The sequence below is a fragment of the Amblyomma americanum genome, chromosome 9, assembly GCF_052857255.1.
Source record: "Amblyomma americanum isolate KBUSLIRL-KWMA chromosome 9, ASM5285725v1, whole genome shotgun sequence".
Taxonomy (NCBI): Eukaryota; Metazoa; Arthropoda; class Arachnida; order Ixodida; family Ixodidae; genus Amblyomma; species Amblyomma americanum.
In genome coordinates this window covers 94,074,062-94,080,761 of record NC_135505.1, presented here as the reverse complement: position 1 = coordinate 94,080,761, position 6,700 = coordinate 94,074,062, and the positions used below count along the sequence as shown (strand labels likewise).

At 42.2% G+C, this 6,700-nt stretch overlaps 1 long non-coding RNA gene across 1 annotated transcript; it reads right to left on the bottom strand.

Annotated features, from left to right (window-relative positions):
- Nucleotides 1–1,865: 1,865 nt before the first annotated feature.
- On the bottom strand, nucleotides 1,866–5,766 carry LOC144103921 (uncharacterized). The gene is made up of 3 exons (XR_013308374.1): nucleotides 5,667–5,766; nucleotides 3,797–3,841; nucleotides 1,866–1,999 (listed from the first exon to the last, which is right to left on the bottom strand). It is a non-coding gene; the product is annotated as an uncharacterized LOC144103921 (long non-coding RNA).
- Between the last annotated feature and the right edge of the window lie 934 nt (nucleotides 5,767–6,700).

Here is a 6,700-nt window from a genome sequence, read left to right as displayed (position 1 = left end):
AAAAGCTTACCATAAGAAGTAAAGGAAGAAGAGTTAGAACGATTTGCAGTTACAAAACTTATGGTTGCCTCCCATCAACGAATCCCGCCATAAAGCTAAACAGTTATTCATCTAAACTGCTAATGGGACCCATAAAGGGATGGGGGGAGGGGGCTTGAAAAAAAAGCACACATCAATGTTCAAACTGTTCGGACCAGTTGAACTTTCAGATTTACTGCAACTTGCGTGAGTGGGCGTTACATAAAGCAAGTGAAGTGTTCCTCTTCGTTTTTATGAGCTTGAATTTTATTTCTTTTAAAGCTTAACTCATCGAAGCAAAAGATCCAAACATTATTTAGCTACTAGGGTGACTATGTAGTTACAGCATTCAAGAGTGAAAAAGATCACCAAATTTTAGCATTCAAAACGAGTATGATATTTATCAAAGTGAGCGTTCAGATGTCATCTGCTTCAAATCAGAATTTTGTTTTTCTCAGCAGTGTGGTAAATGGCACTTGAACTTAAAGGGCTGTTTATATTTGTTTATACCATTATGTAGGCTGCAAGGATGTTTTTTATCAACCTGAAGAACAGAGAAGAGGCTGTAATTTTGTTGCAGTTAGTACTTTAATTACAAAGAAAATTTAGTGATGAGTGCTGGAAACGGACTTGGCAGAGTGCCATCGGAATCCAAAAGGAAAAATTTGAATGTAAGGTAACCTGAAAAACGTTCAACTAAGCTTTGTAATCTTTCGATACTCATCTTTATCATCGTTACAGCGTTTCCTACCTATTTACGTTTCGTTCGTGAAATTTTTCGCAGCGAAAGCTCCACATCTCCTGCACAAACCTTCAAGGTCATGTTACGGCGCAAATATGACCTTGAAGCAGCCTCATTAAATCTTAAAACGTAAGAAAATTGTAATGTCCGTGGGGATCAAACATGGGCCTCTGGCATGCGAGGCGGAGATGCTTCCGCTCTGCCACGACTGTTTTTTTTTCTTTATTGCATGGAACTATACCCACGCTGACAGGCTTCAAGTCCGACTTAACGTGGTCGCGTCCCGCAACCCGTCATGCACAATCACCCCAGCATCCTGCTCTCGATTTGCCCGCACATCAAAATTCCGGAAGACACGCTCATTCATCGAATAGAGAGAGCTATTCAGGAGGTCGATCCTGCGCAGCTTATACCCCCGCACTATAGCGCACTGCTCTCTGAACAGCGACTTCGATTAACGTGGCGGCTTTGCGTGGCGATCTGTCATGCGGCTCTTCCATACGCACGACTGTCTGACTCTTGAATGTGAATGAAGGCGCGTCTAGTTAATCCAAATATATCTAGGAAACGTATCTACGAGATATGCACTGAGGCATGCATGATTAATTTATTTATGAGCATGTAAATTATAGATATCCGAAATAAGCGAGTAGCGAATTACATTTCCGGTGAATTTCGTTAGTGCTTGACGTGCAGTCCTAACCCCATCATGCGGAACTCTCTGAAACCCCAACAGGCAATGTAAGGCGATGATCCAAAAGGTGGCACGCGTATAGTGAATGCGCAGATGTCTTAAAAACGCACCTTCGAGCTATACGCTGAGGCGTGTGTAAATAATTTACTTATGAGCGTGTGAATTAAATATATTTCAATTAAGCGACTAGCGAATTTGTGCGAAACCCGCTCAAGGTTATAGACGCCAAGCCGCGTCTATTTGCCCCATACACCACAGCTGTCACTCTCTAGCCAGGTTCAACCGTAATTAAACTACAGCTAATTTTTTACACTTTACAGTTCGCGCCATGATGTCATTTGTGTTGAAGTCAAGAATTTGCGGAACCTGAGCTTCTAATATACCAGCAGTAACCTTGTAGTTTCGAAGTTCATGAGAATTAAATATCAGGCGTAGATAACTGGTCAGTATTCAAAGGGTGCATCATTCAGGATATAAAGATATCGAAAAAAACTTACGGTTACTGGAAAGGCATGTTCCATTTTGTTTATCTTCGCATATTTTTTCTGCAAAGCAAAGTAAAAAGAACTAACGCTTCTGTAGCGCTTTGTTTATAAACAGAACTGCACACATAAAAGCTACTCATCATCTTCTAAACAGGATTTTTTTGTTACTACGCTTTATACCCAACAACTGTACTTTAGGACAACAGACTGTAAAGCTCTGGTAGAAAATTGGAAACTCTTTAATTACTCTAAACATGGAATAAAAAACTGCAATAATTGAAGTGTTCCTTTAGAGAACATTTTTTTTCACATTCTTTGCAAAGATGTTAAATAGGTGCAATGATCACGATTCAAAAGATTCCCTTCTATGAATATCTTGTGGCCAGCTCAGAAGCGTAAAGCAGGTTGTTCACTTGTGGTTAATGTGCGTGATTAATAGCTTAAATTTTATGCTAATTCATTGCCTTCGCCGAAAACAGCAAACATATTAGAGCGTTGAACCAAGAATGAACTGAGACATGACACGAAATATTGTGCCACGACTATTCAATAAAATATGGCGCTTAGGTGCCGCTATGGCAGGGAGTCGATCCGCGAAGATAATGCTTGGCAGCAGAACTGCATCACCATTTTTACTCTGAGGGAACTACTGAAGTATGGAGGTACGCACCCCAGCCGAAAGCCACAAGTGGGTTCGCGCCAGTGGCAAAATACACGAGGTGCTCGAATAACTGAAGAAGACCGGCGGCACATGAAGATGAAAATGTATTCATGGAAAAGACAAGCGAACGCCATTTACCCATTCTTGAGCGACTCCCAGTGCTTCCTACAAGAGTCCGTCATGTAAGCAAATAAAAATACGAAATATTTGATGAATCTAAGCCTGCTTGCTCTTATTCAGCATAGACTGATGAATTTGCTGTCTGTTGTGACCGACATTTCCACGTTCTTCACAGAAGGTCCCAAAGACCATGCATGGATTTTAACCCCAACATTTCAGGAACTTCATCTCATCGCCCTTTCTCCCGCCCACAACAAACAGGGCTTGTCTGCATTCTGTTGAGGCCCTCCCGGTGAGCGCTGGTTTCCAAAATGACAAGGAGGTCTTCGCGGGGCACCACTGCGAGCCATTTTAACTGCAGAATCACTGAACACTTTTCTGTCCTGACCTAAAAAAAAATGCGCTGCAGTCCCTACTGGATTCAGAAGAGCTCAATAAAGCCAGGCTCGATGCCAGTCGGCTTTACTTCTCGCTATTAAAAAGCTTTCTTGAGCAGGAACTGGGGTTATTCGGAACAGCTCTCAGCCTTGTCACGTAAAGTATTGCAAATCTTCTTTTCTCTGAAAGCTTGAAGTATTGACTACAACCGCAATCCCTGCGGTAGTTTCTGGTCGTGGTCATTGCTCTCTTAGGCTGTGCAAGCCTTTCGAATGGGCATGCCAGACTCTTCGAAATAAGAGATAATGTATTCTACTTCAAAATAAAACCTGTCCCTGCGAAGCCTCTCATAATTTTTTGTAGTTTCTTTCTCCATAAGACGCGCACAACTTTGGCTTTTCCGATGGTAATATCACTAAATTTAGTTATCTAAAATTGTACCCTCGGCAAGCAAATTCGACTATTCCTTTCATATAGTTGCAGCGTATTGTCTGCATGTACTCGTCACAAAAATAAATTCACACGAGATTTTTTGCATCGAAATATGCTTATTTTACCGCTTAGACAATATCGGCTTCAAGAAGATTTATTTCCATAAAATGTAGAAACTACCTTTAACCTCGAAAATCCAAAATACCTAGGAATGTATTCTCTCGGTTTAAGGAGATGAAAGTTATAATTAACGTGAAAATACGCACCGGTATAGAGCGTCAGATTCAAGTATAGCTTTTTGTGTCCGTTTCCTGAAAAGGAATGCGTTGTAATTTTCTCTTTTTTTTCAAACCATACGATTGTGAAACGATAATATGCTTTTATAATCATACCCGAAGAAATTAAGTTTTATGGAGTTGATGGCACATTCGCCATGACAATTTTAGCGGCACTAACACACTTTGTGCTATAAAAAGACTTTAGTGACGCTACCACACCCGTAATGTGTGGTCCCGTTTTGTCCGATAATCTTAAATTAGGCATGACACCAGTGTTTAGGGAAGGTGCAAGATTTAGCACGAAGATACTTAAAAGTGGCTGAATGGTAAAGTTCTTCTTGCCACTTTATGGCTGTGCTCTGACTTCTCGCGCTAAAATTTATATTCTACTATGCAGCAAACAATTAATTTATAATTAGCCCTGGGTCATGTATGTTTTTTTCGTGGGCTGACGCTGTTCGCTCAGTGCCCACTGTCGCGGTCTATACACGTACGTTCATTGAACGTCCGCAATTTACTGCATTCTTGGTACTTGTATTCATCAGAGAGCGCACAGACCAATGCAACGATCACATCTTTGGCCTTGAATTAGCGGGAAAGTGTCTTATTCGCGAATAATTAAGAATATAACCTAAAAGCATTAATGCTTCAAACATTCTCACTATGAAGCAAGCTCATCCGACCACTCCGTAAGAGGCAGCCTGATCCGCACAAAACGCTCACATTTCGTGCGTTTGCCAGACGGCGGCGCATAGTTTAGTTATTTCGTGCGTATGGGCTTTTGCGACGTGCATCGTTCGTACGCAAATATGCCAGTAGCATTCAGGTGTAACTAAAGGTGTCTGTATAGTTTACATTGCATAGCTTAACCTTTTGTTTTCGAATACATATCGATTTCGCAAAATGTATTTCTACTCTCTGTTGAGCATCAGGGCTCTCTCTGTACATCAGCGTAAGTTAGACGCCCAACTACACTCAAAAGCCTCATCCGCAAACTGATTCCGGTGAAGCATCTTGTTTGTGGTCTCCTGTGCTAGTCCTATGCGGATGAACATGTGGGAATCATCTTCGTGTATAGAGAAATAAACGAGTAATTAACCTTTTAAATAAAGAAAACATATCTATGAGGAGATACATCTGGTGGCTGTCATCATCATCATCATCATCATCATCTGACTACGCCCTCTGCAGGGCAAATGTCTCTCCCATGTCTCTTCAATTACCCCTGTCCTTTGCCCGCTGTGCCCACCGTATGCCTGCAAATTTATTAATCTCATCCGCCCACTTATCTTTCTGCCGCCCCCGGTACGTTTGGCTTCTCTTGGAATCCACTCCTTAAGCATTAAGCACCAGCTGTTATCTTACCTTCGCATTACATGCCCTTCCCAAGCTTATTTCTACCTTTTGATTTCAACTAGGATGTCAGTAACACGCGTCTGTTCTCTCACCCACTCTGCCTGCTTCTCTTCTCTTAACGTTACACCTGTCATTTTTCTTTCCATAGGTCACTGTGTTGTTCTCAAGTTGAGATGAACCATTTTCGTTAGCCTGCACGTTTCTGCCCGTAGGTGAGTACCGGTAAGTTGCAGCTGTTGTATACTTTTCTCTGTAGTGTGTAGCGCTTGTAGAATATCAGCCATGAACTTCTCCCATCCTCTTACTTCTATGCACACAACGAACAGTTACACTAAATACAAATAAATCGTGCAGGTTATGTATTATCCTTATAGAGTAAGCACGTACAAAAGGAAACTTGTCTTGAAAACCTAGCCGAAATCTTGCCAGTACAACAGTAAGCTCAGAAATCTGCCAGCCTCAGTGAAAAAGTTGTTCAAGTGCATAAAGTTCGTTACGGTACCTCTTCGGCCAGCTTCCACGAGCAGCAGGGTGCCGGCGATGAAAGCCAAAAGGGTCAAGAAAGTTGAGCTGTTCATCACGGAGATGAGCTCGGACCAGGCGGTGTGAGCTCAGCCGTTGTCCCCGGGCTATATTTATATTTTTTCAACGATGTATGACAGAAAAGGGCAGGCAGGAACAAGATGGATGATTTAACGCATATCAAGTGCAAAAGGGTGCATTCTGAATAAAAGCGAAGTTTTTCACGCTGTCTTTCAGATGTTTATTTTGGGCGGTTAATTCTTCAAAGTGTTATTGGCCTTTCTAATAAATATGAGAACTGCTGAAAAGGCTTTACTCTATTGTGTGGCCATTTCCTCTAAAGTTCGAGTTCAGTGGCACCTTTATTCTCTTAGCGCGCCCACAAATCGGGAGACCCTATGAAATTTGCCAGTATTGGAACTTCGCTTGTAATGTCACCATATGTCGAACACAGCACCCCTCCCGTCTTTTTAGTTCCCTCTTGTCAGCGCTCTTTCGCGCTGTATTTCCCGTCAGTTAGCAATTCACCAACTAGCCCAGACAAAAGTCCCGAGTCAAACAGAGGGCACTTGTTTTTTCCCCTTAAATATCTTTAGGTCAGCTGAAAAAACGATGGCGATAGCGGGAGCACGTACTGACTGTAATTACGCTTGTGTGTTTGTGAAGGGCGACTGATGTGTTTTACGTCAGGCGACCGCATTTCACGCCCTCGTCGACTCCTAAAACATAGTTATAATATTCATAAAAAAAACCATAAAGGTCCAGAAAGCTTCCACTAATGAATTTTGTCCAGAATGATGATCCGGATTTTTGTGTCCGCATAGGTCGTCCTCATCAAAAAAAGAAGGCAGAAAAGGCAGGTTCTGCGTCGATTGCCAGAAACGCGCAGCATAGCCAATAAAAATGTCGACCCCTCCCATGAATTGACGATCGCCTCCAACGGCAGTACCACACCAAGTACTTTTCAGCGATGCACCTGAAGACTGAGATGAGGCAGATTGAAGTCGACGGCAG